Genomic DNA, 22,538 nt, shown 5'->3' on the forward strand with positions numbered 1-22,538 from the left:
ACACGAGCATCCTCTTTTCTCATAAAAACCTACATACACTCACTACAGTTGTCAATTCAGAATTATTGAAGGTTTCAATGTGGTTTAAGTGCAATAAATTATCATTGAATATAGAAAAAAACCCCGAGTTATTATTATTTTTTTGAAATAGCAGTACACCAATGGATGATATCATGTTATATATTGATGGTAAGCAATTGGATCAAAAGTCTTGTGTAAAATTTTTGGGGATAATTGTTGATTCACACCTAACATGGTCCGATCATGTACACCGAGTTTATTCATCAATATAAAAAAATATCGGGATCCTCTGGAAAGTAAGAGAATATCTTACCAAACATACCCTTCAAATTCTTTATAATGCACTCATATTACCCCATATCACCTACTGTAATATTGTGTGGGGGAATTGCGGTGTTAAGAACATAAAGTCGATATTGTTATTACAAAAACGTGCTGTAAGACTTATTACCGGTTCACACTACTTAGCACACACTGAATCTTTGTTTTATGATTTAAAGACTCTTAGAATTTCTGATACACATACATGGCAAACAGCAATATTTATGTATGTAGACAAATATACTAATAATCAGCTCCCTGAATTGTTTAAAGATAATATTTCAAATTATAATATTCATTCATATCCTATATACCTGTCATGCAACAGATTATCATTTGGAAAACCCTAAACACATTATAGCTCCAAATTCCATAAGACATCATGGTCCAGATGTATGGAACTCATTGAATGATGACCTTAAACGCAGTTCTTCTCTACAATGTTTTAAATCATCTTCTAAAAACGTTGTTCTCGCAATGTAGCACTCGAATTAGAAATTACACTTTTGTTTTATAGTTCCCAACTCCTGAACACTGCATCTCATCGCCTTTCTTCTCTTCTCTCTTTACTCTACTCTTCCTATTCGGTTACCTTATTCTCAGGCTTTGGTTTGTTTTGTTTTGTTCTTCTTTCGTCTTTATACATTCCACTTTGTGTTGTCCTTTTTGGTCAAATGACATTCAAAATACTTTAAAGATTTACATTGTTTGTTCTACGTGTGTAAAATTGTTCCGTTCCTTCCTTTAGTTAAATAAAAAGATTGTTACAAGGCATATTATGTTCAGAGGCCGTTGTCCAAGGCAAGTGTTTTGCTTATTGATAACGGTCTCCTCCACCTGTACACTTACACCTGTACACATCTGTAATGATATTTATGTATTATTTCACATGACTATATATTTGTAATGCGACATTTTGTTTATATTTTCATGACTTGTGAATAATATGTTTGATATTGTAATACTTACTTTCTGTTATGTACAAGTGGAGAAATAAAACTTACTGAAACTGAAACTGAATCTTAAAAATGCTTGTTACCATGTGAGAACGACAAAGTGTTGGTAACAGCGATCCGGAAAACAAGAAGGGTGTTTACCTCTTTCTGTGCCAATGAGGCAAAGATGTGCACAATTTCACGTACACCTGAATGGACAGGTAATTAGAATGGCGCGCTGAGGGTTAATAGAGAGCGCTTCACCGTGATTACACTTTGACTTGCAAAAAAAAAAAAAAAAGAAGAAAAAAAAAAACCCGACAATGGAACCTGCATCGCGAGTGAGTTGCTATGGCATGGACTTGTAAAAGTATTATAGGCCTACTCAATAAGGTTGTGATTCCCTTACATCCGGGGCGTTCATTTCGTGTTCTCTGAAAAGTATATTACATTTACCTCTAAACAGAGGCCATGTCAAACCTAAAACAAAATCATCGTAACAGGACATAACAAGTTCACTTGTGCGTGTGGTATAGGCAGACAAGGTGCCATCCGAACCTCAAAATGGAAGTTTAACCCATAGAACCCTGGCTTCCCAGCACTAACATTCCAGGCGCTATAAGTGCTTTGATGTGCGTATGGATGACTGATTATATCCAGCACATCCTGTTTCAGCAGGTTGTCACTTTATATATTTAATTTGTTGAGGATTTGTTGAGGATTGCTGAAAAGTGCTCGATGCTGTAAAGCAGATGATATTACACGAGAAGAGTATCAAGTTCTCCAAACCGAGTGAACAGGGAAAGGGAAGGAAAAGGAAAAACAGGAGCAGAAATATCACATGGTTTAACCCACCATACAATGCAGGGGCCAAGACAAATGTGTGTGTGTGTGTGTGTGGGGGGGGGGGGGGTCTCTGCAGCTCATCAGCAAACACTTCCCCCAAAGGGCACAAACTGAGCCCATCATTGAATAAGAACATGGTACAAATGAGCTACAGCTGTATGAAAAACATGGATGCAGTCATAAATCCCACAACCAAAAAGTTATCAGTCATCCCAAGTCACGTGACACGGAACCCAAACCCAAATGCAACAGCCGCCAAAAAGACCAATGCCCGCTGAAAGGAAGATGCATGGAAACGGCTTTTGTGTATAAGGCAACCGTCAGACATGACAACGTGGAAAAATGTTACTACGGACTGGCGGGGATAGCCTACTGTACAAGACAGATGCTGGAACCATGTTAAATCGATCAAGCATGAAACATATAAAAATGAGACCCAGTTCTCAAAGTACATCTGGAGCCTGGAAGACAAATTTAACATGGAAATTGCACGCTATCTACATGGGTCATCAAAAAAGTCAAACTAACACTAGGAAAGAGTGGCCTGTGAAATCTCTGCCTCGATGAGGTCATTACCATCCGAAACAAAAACGCGCTGAACAAAAGGTCCGAATCTTTATATATCAAGATGTAGACACCGCAACAGGCAAACCATCCATGCGTCAAGCTGATCCACGGCGCCATATAAACCAGTAAACACAGAAGCACATCATCACCACTTTGAAAGTCAGTCTGCCTGAAAATCGCCACTGCGTGAAACCGCCGGTAGCACAAGACGCCGAAGCGCAGGTACGCCTATAAATCATCATCTTATCTATCTTATATCTATCTATATGCAAGAAATGTTGTACCAACGTTTAAACTTCCAGGTCGTGGAGACGTTATATAGGCGTAAGACAGTATCCACGGGAGACGTAGCTTCTTCTTCCTATTTTCTTTATTTTGAATTCGAGATTTCGGGTATATCGGCCTTCATCAGGATCTATACAAGCAAAATGACAAACGCACCACTGCCAGTGATATTGTAACAACATTTAATAACGCTCTCTATACCCAAACACGACACTACACGACACACTCAGCCAAATCAACCAGAAACCACAGAACGCCATGTAGGCTAATCCATCACATAACAGCGGCTACTCGATCATCGCAAAATGTATGTATACCTTTTTTATTTTCTTATGTTATTATTTTATCCGAATATGTGTATATGTGTATACTTGCACACGCCATGATATAGTGCTTTGTAGCGATATCATTTCACATACATGTAAGTCATGTTATTACAATATCACCGTAGTGTTGTCATTTTGTTTGTATAGATCCTGATGAAGGCCGACATGCAGTGACATGGCCGAAAGCTCGAATACAAAATAAAGGAAATAGGAAGAAGAAGCTATGTCTCCCGTGGAATACTTTACTGTCTTCCGCCTGTTTAATGTATATTCAGAATTCACAATTTCCAGCAAAACATGGCGGACATTTTGAGTTTCCGCTTTACAACGTGATACCATTATTTTGTTGTTGTTGTTGTTGCTACTGGTTCTGATGTCGTTGTTAGTAGGAACCCTGTGAATTTCTTTGGAGAATAATGTGACACAGCGGAGGACACATTTAGTTGATTTTGTGTATTTACATGATCTGTTCTGAGCTTTCGACCCTAGCAGAATCTTCGTCAGAGGCAAAATGACAAACATGCAGGGAAAGCAATCACATATAAGGACTTTACACAACAAGCACAGACAGGGACAAGCTGGGTACACAGAACAAAGAAACAAAGGAGAGGGTGGGAGGTCATGGGCAAGGAGCCCAACGGGTAAAAGGAGGGGGATTAAAGCAGGGGGGTGGACAGACAATAGGCAGAGGAGAGGAGGCAGACAAAAGGCAGAGGGGGGTCAGTGATGATCAAGAGGATCAAGGAGGCAACCAATGAAGGAAAAGGATGAATAGGGAGGCAACATCAAAGAAGATAGGGAACACCAGAGGGATAAAGAAAGGGAAAGAGTGAAAAAAGCAACAGCAAAAGGAAGGGAGGGGGGGGGGGGGGGGGCTGAGCAAACAGTGAGCCCTGAAAGGTGTACCAGGAGGAGGCAACAAGGGGAAGAAATCAAACATATCAAAGTGTATACATATACACACACAGTAATAATAATGACAATGAAATAACAGTCATGACAAGAATATTGATAAAAGAAATAAAATAAAGCACATATGAAAAACTGGGGGAGAGAAAATTGTATACATTGTAACTACACAAAAAGCAGGCAAGGCAAAATAAGCACATGTATGTGTAAACAAACAAAACCAAGTGTGTGTGTGTGTGTGTAGGTAGAAAAAGGCTGTATAAAAGAGACTCGGACTAGAGGAAGGAATCCATTGGGGAAAGAAGGGTCTGCAAATGGAAAAAAGCACAAAGAAAGAACAAAATGAAATTGAAAAATGATATGTTTGATTTCTTCCCCTTGTTGCCTCCTCCTGGTACACCTTTCAGGGCTCACTGTTTGCTCAGCCCCCCCTCCCTTCCTTTTGCTGTTGCTTTTTCACTCTTTGCCTTTCTTTATCCCTCTGGTGTTCCCTATCTTCTTTGATGTTGCCTCCCTATTCATCCTTTTCCTTCATTGGTTGCCTCCTTGATCCTCTTGATCATCACTGACCCCCCTCTGCCTTTTGTCTGCCTCCTCTCCTCTGCCTATTGTCTGTCCACCCTCCTGCTTTAATCCCCCTCCTTTTACCTGTTGGGCTCCTTGCCCATGACCTCCCACCCTCTCCTTTGTTTCTTTGTTCTGTGTACCCAGCTTGTCCCTGTCTGTGCTTGTTGTGTAAAGTCCTTATATGTGATTTTGCCTCTGACGAAGATTCTGCTAGGATCGAAAGCTCAGGCCCCTTTTGACTCCATTTTACTCCATTGGCTCGCCTTTATTGGATAAGCAGTTTTCAGCAGCTTTTTTTGCTACATTTAGTTCATTCTCTGCTGTTGCATCACGCCCACGTGATCCTCCTTATCCTCTTTGTCTTCTCTGTTCTGTTTTAATTGTTTTAAACTGTTTTATTGCTTTGTTCCAGTTCAGTCTCCTTCCTTGCCCTGTTTCCCTCCCACTTCTCGACTTGTAGTATCTTTGTTTCTACAGTGTTGTATTTGTTTGTAACGTATTTCTTACTTTCTTTTCAGGTGTTTGTCTCCGTCCCTGTTATTTTTCTCTTCAGTTCCGTGCCTTTGTCTCTGAGCTTGTCTCATCTCCCTTTATCTTTTCTCTCCACTCACTTTTCTGCTTAGCACAGGTTGGCCTGTACATTGACCGACTGTACTTACCTTTTTTCCTTTGGTTTATTCGCCTTACAGGTCTATCTTGTTTCCTTTTTTGAATTTCCCTCTATTCTGACAGGTTATGTATTTCTCCTTCCCTTGTTTGGCTATCATTGTTCTTCTCTGTCCTCTGCCTACCATGGCTAACCATCTATCTCTTTTTCATCAACTGAGGAAAAACCAAGCTCAAGGCCCTCAGATTCTCATTTCACCAGGATAATTACAGATTCTACTCCCTCAACCGCATGATACCCACAGGCCTCCAACTCCACTGCACTCCAGCTCTTGGAACACTCTCGCCTGAACTACGGAAACGCTGGAACCAGACTCTACGTGGAGCTTCCATCCGCTTGATTAACATTCTCTCCGAACAGTGTGCCGCCTCTCTCACTTCCTCTTCAGCTGACATCGACAGACTGGAGAGTGAACTTCGCTCTTGCTGTACCGACACCCAGTGGCTCAAATACAATGATGAAATTGAATCTTGTCTCTCAAAACATGTGTCTGACCTCACTGCTCGCAGGAACAAGAAAATAGGCAAGTTCACGAAGAAACGTCAACGGTCTAACAGATTCAGGCGACACACCACATCCACTGATGTATCCTCCACTTCTGTCATTAACCTTTCTTTTTCTCCCCTTTCTCAAGCAGAAACGTCTCTTCTCTCAAAAGGTCTCAAGTTTTGCCCCACTCCACCCAAGGTCGATCAGATAGCACTCAGCCAAGACCTCTCTTCTTTCTACCGCAGGTTACGCCTCAAAGAGTTTTTTTCTCGATGAACCCCCTTCTGCTCCTGAGCCCTTTCATCAAAAAAGCTCATGGATTCCCCCCAAGAATAGAGTTCCCTCCCTGGAAACGTACATCGAAGCTGTCTCATCTCAAGTCCACTTCGCAGATACCCTCGACATTGCATCACATGACAATCTCCCAAAGGAAGAACGCCAGGCTCTCTCATCTCTCAAAAAACAGGTCGGACATCATCATCAAGCCCGCAGACAAAGGATCAGCTGTTGTAGTAATGGACCGCCAGCAGTACATCGATGAAACCATGAAACATCTCCGCAATCCTTCCCACTACACACTTCTTGACTTTGATCCCACAGATAATTTCTCCCAACAGATCCAGTCGACACTCGATGACATGAAGGAACATGAACACCTCACCAAGAAGGCTCACAAATTTCTCTCCCCCGTTAATGCCAAACCTGCCCGATTTTATCTCCTCCCCAAGATCCACAAACCTGGCAATCGTGGTCGTCCCATCCTCTCTGGAAATGGTTCCCCAACAGAGAACATTTCCCTCTTTGTTGATCACCACATTAAACCTCTTGTCTCACTCGCACCCTCCTACATTCATGACACACCAGACTTTCTCAGGAAGCTCGATGACATCAAGGACCAGATACCCGAGACAGCAATCATCGGTACTTTCGACGTCTCCTCTCTCTACACCAATATTCCCCATGATGAAGGTATTCTAGCCTCTGTGAGGCTTTGACATGCAGCGGCCATTCCAACCCCCCCCCCCCCCATATCTGACATCAAATCCCTCATGTCACATGTACTGACGAAAAACAACTTCACATTCATGGACAAGCACTACCTACAGGTATCTGGCACAGCAATGGGTACCCGGATGGCTCCTTCCTTCGCCTGTCTCTTCATGACCAAGCTAGAGCAGCAGATGTTAGATTCAGCCCCCTGTCGTCCATGGATTTGGTGGCGCTACATCGATGACGTTTTCTTCATCTGGACCAGGGAGGAAGAAAGCCTCCATACTTTCATTGACCACATCAATTCTTTCCACAGAACCATCAATTCACGTCCGACTTCTCCCAAGAAGAGACCAACTTCCTTGATGTCACCGTTAGGAAGGAGTCTAACCATGTCACCACCACTCTCTACACTAAACCCACAGATACCCATCAGTACCTTCACTCAGCCAGCTGCCATCCCCGCCACTGCAAAACCAGTATCCCTTACAGTCAAGCCCTCAGACTTCGCCGTATCTGCTCTGAGGATTCTGAGTTTTCTTTCCATGCCAGGAACCTGAAGAGACATCTCGCAGCCAGGGGCTACGGTACCAGGAGAGTTCAACAAGCCGTCAACAAAGTTCTTTCTCTCCCCAGATCTGAAGTTCTCAAACCGAAAACAAACAAGCAGGACATCACTGACAGAATACCCCTCGTGACCACGTTCCATCCCAATCTACCCTCTCTCCACAATATCCTTCGTGATAATCACCATATCCTTCACACCTCTGATCGTCTCTTGCAGGCCGTCCCAGATACTCCCATCCTGGCATACCGGCGCCCCCACAACCTCAAGGATCTCATCGTCCGTGCTGAAGTACCCTCCCTCACTGACAATTCTTCTCCTTTACAGCATGGCACATTCAAATGTTCAGCCAGCAGGTGCATCATTTGTAGCATACACATCCATGAGAGTGACTCTTTCACCAGCAACTCTACCGGCCTCTCGCGTTTACGCGATAACTCAAGACTCAAGCAAATTTCACCAAACTCTGTCCAAGGATGATGTATGATGGGACAATTACTTGATTAGTTTTTTAGTGAAATCAGACAGAGGTCAAAGGTCAAAGATCAAGGTCAAATCCTAAAATTTATCTGTGTACGTGATAACTCAATACTGGATGAAGCAGCTTTCACCAAACTTAGTCCAAGGATGATGTATGGTAATAATAATAATAATAATAATAATAATATATCAATTTATAAAGCGCAAAACCTATAGACATATATTCTTCTGCGCTGCAAAAGCTTCTGATGTGCTTGATGATAATAAACAATCAAATGAAAAGATGTGTTTTTAGCCGTGATTTAAAAACTGCTACGGTTGGGGATTTCCGGACTTGTAATGGTAGATCATTCCAGAGTTTGGAAGCAGCACAGGCAAATGCTCTGTCTCCCAGTGTTACTTTTGTTTTACATGTTGGAATTTGTAAAAGGAGAGTGTCCTTAGAACTGCGCAAATTGTGAGTGTGTCTATGAGATTTGAATATTAATAATTCGGATATATACCTGGGGGCTTGACCAATGAGTGACTCATACACAATCAACAAAATCTTAAACAATATTCGTTTACGAATCGGAAGCCAGTGTAAGTCTTTCAGAAGAGGAGTAATCCTTGAAAACCTGGGTTTGTTACAGATAAGCCTTGCGCAGGAGTTTTGGACTCGCTGCAGGCGCCCAACTTGAGAATCAGGGAGTCCATATAATAGCCCATTACAATAATCCAATTTACTGACAATGCATGCTTGAACGATCATTTTCATACTGTTCTCATCAAAATATTTCCTGCTACGTCTAAGATTATATGGTATGATGATTTACACACAGTTGTGATGTGTGCTTCCATGTTCAGATGTGTGTCAAAACACACTCCAAGATTCCTAACAGTGGAAGATGACTTTATGACGGTACTTCCAACTGATATCCCATCAAAAGAAAGTTTAGATATTTGCTTGGATGTGCCAATCAATAACAGTTCAGTCTTACTGTCATTCAGCATGAGTTTGTTTTGCAGCATCCATTCACGTACATAATTGACACATATTTCCATGTGAGTGATGCTTTGCTGCCGAGCAAGTGCGTCAGGTGTGAACGACAAATACAGTACATCTGTGTGTCATCTGCGTAGCAGTGACAGGATACACCAGGAAACTTTTCATACACATTTTTGATCAGATTACTTGTGTATAAAGTAAAGAACAGAGGGCCCAGCCGAGACCCCTGTGGGACTGCAGAGGGCACTGGGAAAAAATCTGAACCAGTACCATCTACATTGTATATCGATCTGTTGATATCTATCTGCTAAGTATGACTTGGTCCATTTCATAACAACACCATCAATGCCAAAGCAAGTGTTCAATGATTCCACTAAGCGAGAATGATCTATGGTGTCAAAAGCACTGCTCAGATCTAATAAAAGCAATATGGTTACTTTCTGATTGTCCATAGCCATCAATATGTCAATCTTTATTCTTAACAGTGTTGTTTCAGTACTGTGGAATTGTCTGTAAGCCGACTGGTTAAAAGGCAGGAGTGAATTAACGTTAAGGTGATCAACAATTTGCTGATGGGCAGCACCTTCAACCAACTTAGATACATACTTCAGGTTACTCACAGGCCGCAGATTACAAAACTCCATATCTATACCAGCCTTCTTCAAAATGGGTTTAACTGAAGCATGTTTCCACTGTGAGGGGAATTGACCAGTTGCCAAAGAGAAATTGATTAAGGATGTTAAAACAGGAATCAGTGCGCTATCACATTGTAAGAGAACCTTTGTAGGCATTGGGTCTAATGCACACGACTTTTTACTGAGCTTAGATATGAGTTTTTCAACATCATGCTCTGAGAGTGGCTTAAAGCTTGTGAACATTGGTGCACTGTGTGAGGTCTCTTGAAGAGAATCTGTGAATGGTTTGCTCAGCACGTTCAATCTTGACTCAATGTCGACGTGAATTTTCATTACTTTGTCATGAAAAAACTTGCCTAAGTCATTCACAAAGGTGTGTTTGTCAATGTGCTGTGGTATTACAGGTTGCTTATTGGCTATGTTCAACAAAGACTTCACCATGTGAAACAAACGTTTTTGGTCGTCTTTGTTTTCCATGACTAAATTATTGTGATACTTTCGGCGGGCTTCATTTAACAAATACAGCATAGAATTACGTTCTGACTTGTAAATATTCCAATCTATGTCTTTCCTAGTTTTCAACCAACACTTTTCACTCTTCCTTTTCTTCCGTTTCGCGGCCCTGACAGTGTCAGTGAACCAAGGTACTTGGGGACGCAAAACAACTTTCTTTGTTACAACAGGTGCATGCTTATCAATGATGTCACTCAGTGTAGCATCATACAATACAGCCAGTTCATTGACATCACTTGGTATGCGCTTACACAGTTCACTTTCAACAACATCTGTTTTTAGGCTTTCTATATCAATCGTAGACAACCTGCGAAATGACAATACTTTGAAAGGCAATGGAGGTTTGTATGACTTAAGACAGCACATAACAGGGATATGATCACACAACAGAGAACCATGTGGCCAGGGCTGGCCGATGACAATATCATCGGACTGCCGACAAATCAACAAGTCAAGGGTGTGACCACGTGTGTGTGTACTAAAATCAACCAATTGCCTGCAGCAAAGAGACTCAAGGAGATTCGAAAAAGATCTTGACTCAGCATTGATAACATCCACATGAATATTGAAATCTCCTGTAATTAGCAGGGGTACATTCGACAACAAGTGACACTGAATATAATCATTAAATTCAGGTACAAATGATGAAACCGACACTGGATGTGATTCTGAATACGGCGGTCTGTAAATATTGATCAATTTCATATGAAAGGTGTGATATGAAATAGAATACTCAGCGAACTCGAATGAGTCCTTTTCACCAGCATCTACCATATGAACATCAATTGTCTCTCTGAAGACGAGGCCAGTTCCACCGCCACGGCGCCCACTCCTCGGTCGATGAACGAGACGATATCTGGGAGGGACAAGTTCACGAGAGACTGCCGAATGTGTGTCTTTTAACCAGGTTTCCGTCATGGCAATCAAGTCGACATTGCTATCGCAGATGAAATCTTGAACAAGAGCGGTCTTATTACACACTGACTGGGCGTTCATGGAACACAACTGGAGATTCAAGGATGATATTGGCTTGTTGTTACGTGAGACAGTATTCTTCTTGCGGCCTCCTCGAGTTCCTCTCCGTGTTCTCTTTCGTTGAATTGCACAAGACTTGATGATGTCGCAAACGTCTCGCGGGAGTTGCAGTTTGGTATGTCTCCATCGCAGAAGTTCACCTGAGGTGTACTTGATTTGACGTTGTCCATGTTGAGATGTGCCGTGGCAACCTGACGCAGGCGATATCTCTCCATTTTGGGTGTTGGGTCCTGGGTTTGGATGAACAACCCATCATGGAGAATGTCTAGTTGAAAGGAGGCAGTGCAGTTTGGACTGTATAAAATTCTCCTCTTTAGAAAGTGCCTTCTGGTGAATGACCCATGATGAAAAGGATGTAGGGCAGACTGGCCACTGCAATGCACTGGATCACTCAGAAAAGCACAGAGACAAAGAGCAACAAATACTCTGAGATGAATAGGCTGCATTGTGCCTGACTTGTAATCCAGATGTTCACGTTCATCCAAGCAGGAACATAGTAGAATGTGCTACTTACACAGTGATGCATAGGAAGCACAGGGCACACTGAGTACAGCAAAATCCAAATCCAAATCCAAATCCATCCAGAAATGAATATATCAAAATACTGCGTAAAACCGACACTTCACTGATAGAAACTTGTCTAGCAGTTTCTGAGCACTATTACATAGATGGTGGTAATAGTATAATCAAATGAAATGTCAAAATAAAAAGCAATCAGAAGCTTTTTTGGAGAGCAAGCAAAAGCATGTGCAGCATGCGTGTGCGCTCAACCACTAAAAAAACAGGGGCAATTAGTTGAGTAGATTTTAGTGACATTGGCAAGAGGTCAAAGGTCAAAAGGTCAAGGTCAAATGCTAAAAAGTTGCTATTTCCCCAACATCTATGCAATGCCCCAAGCACTTTTCTTGAAACTTAGTGTAGACATGTACTACTGCGTAAAGATTCTCCAGAGAGAGTTTCATGTCATAAGGTGAAAGGTGAAAAGGTCAAAGGCTAGGTGAAAATGTTACAATTTCACTTTTCTCGCAAATGGTTCAATGTATTTTCATGGAACTTGGTACATACGCGTGTACTGACTGGCAGGGATTATTTAGGGAACTTAGGGGTCATGGGTCAATAGTCAGGGGTCAAAGGTCAAGGTCAACTCCTCAAAATTTTACTATTTCCGTCATATACTAGTATGCAATGCTTGCATTATTAGTTTTAAAACTTGATATATGCATGTATTACCTAATGGAGATTCTCTGGGAAATTTCCAGCCAGAAGGTCAAAGGTCAAAGGTTAAGGGTCAAAGGCCAGGTTTAAATGCAAACAAAAATCTATTTTGTACTGTAATTACACTCTTTCTTCATACCTTGAGAATTACTCAATGCATAAACTTATTAAAGGGTCGGTCAGAAGTCAAGTAAAAATCCTCATTTCCCCAAATATGTGTACCTGCACTCTTAGACAATTATAGCAAACCCAGTTCAAGGAAAGTGAACATTCAAGATATTTCTGATAAACGTGTCATTTCAGTATTTTGTCAGTTATGTGAAACTGTCATCACACATTGTGAAGACATTGTACTATACTCCTATTGGGAGAATCATGCATTATGGCGGAGGCATCAGTCGCCATAGCGACATTTCTAGTTGTATGTTCAAATGATATGCTCATAGACAAGTCATTCATTTTGTTTGTCCACTCCGTGTCTCGTTAAACGCTCGTTCACCATATTCACCATTTTGAAACCTCTTAACCCACTTTATTGCGACATAATCCCTCTCTCTCCTCCCTCTCTCCTTCCTCCCCTATACCCTCTTCTGTCTTCTGATTGCCCATTTTCCCCAACTTTTGTATTTTTCAGTTCTCATTTTTATTCCTTTTGTACACTGTTTATGCACTTTTCATGTTACTATTATTTTTTACACGTTCTGATTACATTTATTTTGATTCATCGTTTGTTTGTAAACACGCGTTTTGTAAAATATTCACGCGGCCTTGCTGAAAACCAGGTTACAGCTGATAGCATTTTTTTTTCTTTTTTAATTTGTGATGAAATAAAGTCAAACAAACAAGCAAACAAACAGAATGAACATCTTGAATCTATAGAGGTCACTAAAATTTCAACAGTCTTTGGCCCTTCCTTGTTGAATTCTACTCCGTGGGACCTCTTGAGGGCAACTCGACACCCCTGAGTGGATTTAGAGAGGGGAACATTTAAAGCAGTTCGAATCGAAAGGACTGGCATGCACACTAAGAAATCAGGGTTCAAAATTGAACCTCTAGGCGTGATGCAATAGCAGCACCCCTTTTCCCTCAAAATTTGAACCCCTGTCTAGGGTTCAATTTTGAACCCCATAAAAATGAACCCTCTGAATTCAAAACTGAACCTCAAGGTTCATTTTTTATGGGGTTCAAAATTGAAAAATTGAAAATTGAAAATTGAAAATCATAAAAATGAACCCTCTGAGTTCAAAACTGAACCTCAAGGTTTATTTTTTGCACCCCGGCAGGTTAAAAATTGAACCTCTGAAGGATACATTGTTCAACCTCAAGGTTGTAAAAAGGTTCACTCTTCCACCCAAAAGGGTTAATTCTTGAACTTTTCAGATATCAAAATTGAACCCTTTGCGGTGCATCTACGCTCCCTTGTTTTTATTTTTCCTCCTTAATGGGTTACATATATACTTTATATATGTAACCCATTAAGGAGGAAAAATAAAAACCAGGGAGCGTAGATGCACCGCAAAGGGTTCAATTTTGAATACATGCATGTATTAAATAGACATATATATATATATATATATATATATATAGATAGATAGATATAGATATATTGTATACAATATTACATACAATATGTATATATATTATATATATTATATATCCTGCTGAAATAATGGAGATGTTCAAGCTTAAAGTACAGCACAGTGTTCAGAGTTGTTCAATCAAACACATACTCCTTAGCAATGCCAACACATACTCCTTAACAATGCCACCACCAATTCATTGTACATGCTGCTCATACTTCACGTTTGGCACACACTTTGCACAGAGAAATTAAAACATATCTGCATCACAGATGATTACATTTCATGTTTGTTTAATAAAGTCTTGGGATGATAAAAAACGAGGAAAATTAAATAAAGAGAAATTCCCCATTTTCGTACATTATCTAAGTACAGTTCATCATTTGGTACATACAAACTTGTCACTTTCATTTGTCAAGATGGATGCATTTCTACATTCACACAAAAATGCACATGTATTAATTTCATAGGCTAGGTTTTCATCATTCAAAGCAAAGAATTAAGTCAAATCAAGTTTTTGCATTATAATGTAATACATGTACAATTAAGAGAGTTAAATACAATACATGTACATAACATATACTCATATAGTAATGGAATACAATGTATATTTAAATTTTGTAAATAAGGGAAAACAATATTCCCTGATGAAAAAAAAAATGTATCAAACATCTGTCATTATATTATCATTACATCATTTCAATTCCCTATAAGAATTTCTTTATGACAAAAAATAAACATAAAAATCTCTCCCAGCAGAAAAAAAATGAAACATTTGCAATCCATGTGCGTTGTGCAAAAAGTACACTTTTATCATCTAAAGAAAGCAGAGCTGTTAATTCCAGATGTTGCATTTGCAAGCAGTTACAACACAGTGAATTCAGGTAAAAAAATAAAACAGTTGAATAAAAGGTATACATGTACATTAAAAAACCTTCATGGTTAGTTTCCACATGCATAGAAGGAAACAAAATGGCCACAATACTTTCCAGCTACATGTATATGCAAATGAATGAAAATACTTCATAAATTAAAGATTAATATCTAGAGACCTTCAAAAAAGAAGGATCATTAACAAGTAATCAAAGCACAGTACACAAATATTGGTAGGATTTCTGTGAACACATGTTTACATGGCTAATGTTTACATACTATAATTGTAAAGGTTAGTATCCTCACCTGTTACATAACAGAAGGAAAAGAAGGATACCAAGTTTGCTGAAACTGCAATAAAATAAATAATCAACACCACTAATACACACACACATGCAAATTGTGACAAGCAAAAAAGGAAAAAGGACCCCCCCCCCCCTCCTTCCTCTAACAGCATCCAATTAACCCAAAGTATGGGGATATGTCTATTCCATCGATATAGGGATGGCATTTGTAACTAGAATCACATTGTACGAGATATGATAGAAGAGAGAGGAACACTCAGAGATAATAGTAGGATAGCATAGGCAGGATAGGAGAGGCATAAAACAGGAAGGTACAGGAATTGCCAGCTTTATACAGAAAGCTTGAATGATACCACTGTACTACAGTGTAATTCTCAGTGCTGGCTCAAGGCTAAAATTCATCTTCCACCCAAAACATCAAAATACAGCTTATATTCATAAGCAAGAATGACAAGAAAACCAAACTACTCTAGCTGCAAGAATTTCTATAACAACCTCGAGGATGATAGTACTGTACAAAGTGTCAGCAAACAAAACAATACATATTTTTAGTGTTTTAGTCATTTAGGCAGAGGATGATACACAATGCAAAGCAGATACAAGTATTAACTCATCACGATACAAGTAGCCACAGGGTTGTAACTCTACAGTGATTTCTTTAAAATCATTCGATGAAGTGTTCTTCACAATACAATATTACCTGCCAGTATACTACACTGATTTTATGAAGACTGTTTCAGACTGTAGTTGATTGCCCTGGACAAAGGTTTCATCATGGATGCATCTGTAGAACTGAGTGAAGTTGTAGCGATTCATTCCACGAAGACAGCTGAAGAAGGTGCCTCAGTCATGCAGAATACCTGGGGGAAAACAACAACAACAACAAAAGTGTTACACTCTCCTAGCTGTATAGTGATGCAAAAATTTACAATATATCATACATTTATTGAGAAGATTAATTTCTGGGAGGAAGGAAAACACCAAATTGAACATTTCTATGGGTTGCACTTTCCTGACAAATCACAAGTACAACACACTCTACACACCCTCTTAAGCTTAAATTTGATTGTAGGGTAACAATCTCAAAACAATGCTATACTACATGTACAATGTAATTCTAGAAGTTTAATAGACCATACACTCTACACTGAAAATTTGACAATGCTCTGCCATCTGGATGAAATATATGCCAATGAAGAACAGGTGAAGTCAAAATTACTTGTGAGGGCCATCAACCCTCTCCATGAAAAAGGTCATACTGATTATGTACCGAGTTTTCACATTCAATGCAAAAATGCAGATTAACCTTGAACTGGGAACAACTGTTGATTGAGAGAAGAGAGATGACCAGTCCAGTCGTATACTAGTACTGGGACAAACGTCTTGTCCAGGATCATCCTCCTTTTATGTTGATGCTTTGGCCCAGTATACACTGGACTCCTGTTATAATGAGGTCCTCAGGGCCTACAGTTGTCTTTCGTTTTATCAAAGTTTTGTTGCAACCCAACAAGTAAACAATAAAGCAACAAATGTAGAGCCAATAACATTATGGCCTCAATTTCAATTTTGTTGTAACGTTATTTATCAGAACAGGAGTGCACTGTGTGTATGTATAAAGACTGATGCATTAAAGAGTTCCATAAATAATACATCTGAACATACAATGCAAAAAAAAAAAATGAGACACAGCAGTCTCGTGATCAACTCACAGTATTGTTCTTTGGCAGATCCAGTACAGGTCAGTTGCAGGTTAGGTGGCAGTGACATATGGCAGCAGACTTTTCCGGACTTTGCGAAATGTTGGCAAGGTTTCTTTCTTCCTTGGCGTTGTAGTGTTGCGATTCCTGCGTTAAATCTATTAAGCACATGTACAAAAGTAAACCGAATACATGGTATGTCATCTTTGATAATCCAACTAAAAAACAACAGTAATGTAGAGCTGTGCAAGAAAGAATTGGATGCTATATACATGGCCACAGGAACCAGGGGGACTCGGGCCCCTAATTTTTCGGCACAATACAAAGGAAAACATTATAATTGTCCCCACTTCGGGTCCCCATCCCCCCCCCAACTTTCTTTACCCGAAAGTGTGTAAGTGGCACTAGAAAGAAATACATGTAGATAAAAACCTGGAAGTGTGAGCACCATAAGGATCTGTTTTTGCGCTGAATACTTTTTTGTTTTGTTTTGTTTTTGTTTTTTGCTTGTAAGCTGAAACCTGGAAGTGTCACCAGAAGTTGCATTCAAGGCCTTTTTTTTTTGCTTGTTAGCTCATGAAACTAGGAAGTGCCCCCCCCCCACTTTTGAAAACCTTCCGCCAACAGTGATACAAAGACTCTGCATGGCATACTGCAATTAATCTTACAAGATTAACCATTCGATCTTTGCAACTCTTACAGATAATTAATGCTGCATTTGCAACATTCATAAGAAAACAGTTTTTATATCAAAGGGAGCAAAAGTGCATTTTCCTGGCCTGCAGAGAAAACTCACCTTTGCCTTGGTGTCACAAGTAGAGAAGAAGCTTTGACATCAGGTTTCATACCGAGAATACTCCCAGGGAGTAGGATGCAGTTCAGCGCAGCATAGTCCATAATGAAACAAACAACATCCTTCATTTGCTGTAAGGACAAGGATGCTTCAAACACCTTTGACCTAAAGAAAGAAAGAAAGAAAGGGGAAAAAGAAAGAAACTTGCAATGGTAACACAGAAATTTGAATTTATTGAACTGTTCATGTGCAGTAGGCCCTATAACAAATCTGCAGGTAACAGTGCCGTCAATGCGATACAAAGCATAAGGGTCTGAATAACGTACTGGTACATTTGTTGTACCGGTACGGGTACCAATTGTAACCTCAAATTTACCACCACCCACCAGTTTAATATGTAGATGAATGATGTCTGCACAGCGCATGGTGATGTCAATAGGCCATTATATAGATTGCTCACACTTAATACAATGTACTAGTCTGCTACATGACGTACAACGCTGCTGGCAACTTGTATTTTCACTTCGAAATCAGTATAATTATGATCGACTGTTGTTCACCATGTCCATAGATATAAAGTTTGGGCTATAAAGTTTATACATGTACTGTAGATCTGCTTGAAATATCCTCTTTTTTTTTCCTTTTTTTTTTTGATAATCAGTACCGGTATCATCAGCTTCACACCCTTGCCACACTGACACAGCTAAACCTTTTAGTCTAGCTAGTCGGCCACTATATACCGTACAAAAAACTTTATTATACCAGTATAGGATTTTACTGTATTCAGTCTGCACTACTGTGGTACTTGGTACTGACTGCGGCACTGTGCAACCAAACCCAAGTAAGAAGGAATTTCTTTCACACTGATGATTACTAGCTGTACCTCCTCTGCCTTAGTACAGTTTGATGCACATTCTCTCATTCAGTGTTTCAATCACCGGTATCCGTATCATGTGTGTCACCGCCGACCGCGACTCTCACACAGCTTATCATGCAGACTGTATCAGGGGCATGCAGATATGACTAGTGACAGTGCGCGATCGAGTCTTAGTCCCATACACAGTTGTACACTGTGGGAGCCCGAACTCGACGGGCAGGTCGCCGCAGTTAATAGCCTACTGACTCTGTAGACTGTCTCATATAAGCACATGCAATAGAAGACGAAACAGTATCACAAATCACTATACATTAAACTACCATTAAATTAAACAATGCAAACTGTTTTGCCTTATTTCTTGTCGATAGTCTCACTCAGAATGCGTGAGACTTGGTAACTCTGCTAAATGGCAGTAGCAAGCAGTAGTAACCGTAAAGAGGCCCGTATTACTAGTACATGTACTTCCCATTTATAGGTCATATGATTTTGCATGTACAGTGTATTAATACACGCGTGAACGTGGTAACAAAGAACGGCACGACAAACGATTGAAATTAGGCCTATTACCGAAGAATTGAAGGATCTAGCCGTACATAAGCAACCCAAATATGTCATGATTTACAAAGTGATCATTTATACTCACCTTAGTCTTGTATAAATCAGCAAGTCTTGCAACGAAAAAGCCCTGCTTCAATGCAATTGCACGGGAGTTCTAGAACGAAATGGAAGTGAACTGTCGCGACGCTTTGCTTTGTGACACGTATACACATACTGTACATAACAGTAGCTAGCTCGCTGTATGCCTCGATCGTCTTCTCTGATGTGAGTGATTGGTTAATTTCCGGGATTGGCGTGTTAGTCTTTGCTCACGTACTGTTTATGAAACTGGCACGAACAAAAAATGCTATTTCATTTTATCAAACACCAACAAACATCTTTATATTGATTGATTTGCAATCTTAAAGATGAACATCATCCACAATTCAAATCACTACTGATACTGCATTACAAATCATAACATGTTTGAACGCAACACTATGATCTAGGTTTTTGTAGCAGACTAACTCTTCTATTTGGAGACGTTCAAAAATTAAACTTTCTCAAAGGTGAACCCCTTTCGGAGTAAATAGCACCCATAGAAGTTAAATATTCAACCCTAGTCCACGCAAGGGTGCATTGGGTTAAATTCAACCCCAAATTGAACCCTGATTTCTTAGTGTGTGGAACTACTCAATACACCGCAAATACCAGCAAGACACTCGGCTTCGGTCTTTTTTCAAACGAATTCCAACCTTTGAACTGATGTGCATGAGTGAATCAGCTGGAGAGTTGACGGTCAAGTATCCGAATATGACAGAACAGTCAAAAACTCAATCCTTATATACTTCATCGGAGTTTGGGGAATATTTCTTCTATTTTGCGCTTGCCTGTATGATGACAGCAATCCAACCCCCATAAATGCGATTCTACATCGTGTTCTAGTCAAATTTAACAGATTCAAAATAAAGATATAGATACAAAATCCGACGAACGGGAAGGTACTGGTTTCATCTTAAATGGGTGACATATAACCATGAACGTAATAGGATTTAAATGTCTCTTAATAATGTTTTCAACAAATGAGATACAGTCATAACCACACAAAAGGAGAGAGGTTGACATGGATTCACAATTCTCTCTTTGCTTTGTATATTTAATGTTATAAAAGTATGAACGGTTTTATGCCAAAAAATAACGCTATATTTATTATTTTCTTTGGGTTTTTTTCTCTAAAGTAAGGTCATCATCAAACAGAGAAAAATGAATCTTCCTAATTACTCTGCCGTCGTCACAACAATAAATGTCTTTTGATGATATCATCAAATTCATCACATACATTTAAATTACGTGCGTTTTTTCCGACAAATTAAATCTCAAATATCTCGAATTGATAAGACTGCATATACATTACAGATCTCCTTTTTTCGTGTGCTTTTGATGTAATTTTATTATAACTTAGCAGCGATGGCCCATATCCTCTAAAAGTCATCGTTTCTATATAGTTTATTATAACACTACAACAAAGATTATTTCGAAGAACACAATTGTGTCTCATCAGCCTCATATGCCAAACATACCAAGAAAGAGAAAATCAAATTTAAAAGCGATTTGTGAATGCGGTTCGTTGTCTTATCGCCTCCTCCAGAGAATCTGAATCGTTGCTCGTAATAACACGTATAAAGATAGCTTCCTGAAAACACATGAGATTTGAATACTCAATAACTTTGTCATTCTAAAACCGATTTTGTTGAAGGTATGATATACCATTCATGATCGGTTGACCTTACCCTTTAGACAAGGTATTTTGATGCACGCTATATTGCGTCTCCAGATGCAAAAATCGTGATTGTTATAGATCAGTTCATGCGATGCTATAATATGTTGAACCACTTCGAATTATACGCACAATTATTCAGCAAAGCAAGCGATGGGATGAAAAAGTAAAGACACTGTGTGATACTCAAAGGAAACCCAAATCCAAAGAGAAATGTGGATTGAGTGAAAGCAGCAACATTAGTAGAACACATCAGTGAAAGTTTTAGGGAAATCGGACAATCGATGAAAAAGGTATTAATTTTTAAAGTTTTTGGGGTCGGAACCGCTTGATGAGGAGACTACTAGATGTTACGGCGTCATGTGTAGACAACAATATAAAGAAAATACAAGGGAATTCCACCACAAAAAAAAAATCATTTTTCATGAAAATGACACATTCCATCAACTTGATACTGACAAAATGTTAAGGGTAGCAATAATGATTCCCCCTGCTTTCTGAAACCGGTTTAGTCAAGTGCTCTTTCATTATGTCACAGAAAAGTGAATTTTTGTGGAATTCCCTTTATGTTCTTTGTTGTCCACACATACGTCACAATCTCTAGAAGTCTCCTCATCCAGCGGTTCCATCACGAAAACTTTAGAAATTCATAACTTTTGCATAGATTGTCCGATTTTTCTCAAACTTTCACTGATGTGTTCTACTATAATGTTTCTGCTTTCACCCAATCCACATTTCTCTTTGCGCTTGGGTTTGTTATTGTGATTAGTTATGTAGGGAGGGAGCACGCTAAAGATACAACTTACAAGTAAACTTCTGTTGATGTACACTGTTAACATACGGGTATATTTACGTGTACATATTTTGCAAAATGCATGGAGAACAAGACTACGTACTGAATTGCTGATTTTTTTCACGTTTCTATGTTTTTTTTAGGTCAAACCTTTCACCAACAACAGCAGGACGATGCGTTATTGTATTGACCAGAGAGGTGCGACGGCTATACCACGCGTTTTATACTCAATCCGGGAGCAGATTTTAGCAGTCAGTGATTATGTGATGTGTGAGCTTTGTCTCGAAATATTTCTCAGTCAAAGCAGATAATCTGATGTACAAAGTTTTGGTTACTCCAATGATTCTTGTCATTTGCACCACCAGGTGTGCGGTTCCATCACCAAAACCTTAAAAATTCATAACTTTTGCATAGATTGTCCGATTTTTCTCAAACTTTCACTGATGTGTTCTACTATAATGTTTCTGCTTTCACTCAATCCACATTTCTCTTTGCGCTTGGGTTTGTTATTGTGATTAGTTATGTAGGGAGGGAGCACGCTAAAGATACAACTTACAAGTAAACTTCTGTTGATGTACACTGTTAACATACGGGTATATTTACGTGTACATATTTTGCAAAATGCATGGAGAACAAGACTACGTATTGAATTGCTGATATTTTTCACGTTTCTATGTTTGTTTTGTTTTTGTTTTTTTTTAGGTCGAACCTTTCACCAACAACAGCAGGACGATGTGTTATTGTATTGACCAGAGAGGTGCGACGGCTATACCACGCGTTTTATACTCAATCCGGGAGCAGACTTGAGGGGTCAGTGATTTTATGATGTGTGGGCCGACACTGCTTCTTCTGTTATATTTCTCAATCAAAGCAGATAATCGGATACACAATGTTTGGGTCAATCCAATGATTCTTGTCATTGGCACCACTAGGTGTAAATGATAAACTGAAG

General features: G+C 39.6%; 1 long non-coding RNA gene and 1 pseudogene across 1 annotated transcript; one reads left to right on the plus strand and one right to left on the minus strand.

Annotated features, from left to right (window-relative positions):
- Positions 1–6,448: 6,448 nt before the first annotated feature.
- On the plus strand, positions 6,449–7,448 carry LOC139734546 (uncharacterized; annotated as a pseudogene).
- An 8,245-nt stretch (positions 7,449–15,693) lies between these two features.
- LOC139734535 (uncharacterized) lies at positions 15,694–17,759 on the minus strand. The gene is made up of 3 exons (XR_011711165.1): positions 17,606–17,759; positions 16,822–16,967; positions 15,694–15,972 (listed from the first exon to the last, which is right to left on the minus strand). It is a non-coding gene; the product is annotated as an uncharacterized lncRNA (long non-coding RNA).
- Positions 17,760–22,538: the final 4,779 nt, after the last annotated feature.

This window comes from Diadema antillarum, unplaced genomic scaffold, assembly GCF_040938485.1.
Source record: "Diadema antillarum isolate AM-2024a unplaced genomic scaffold, OU_Dant_1.0 seq00000532_RagTag, whole genome shotgun sequence".
NCBI classification, from domain to species: Eukaryota; Metazoa; Echinodermata; class Echinoidea; order Diadematoida; family Diadematidae; genus Diadema; species Diadema antillarum.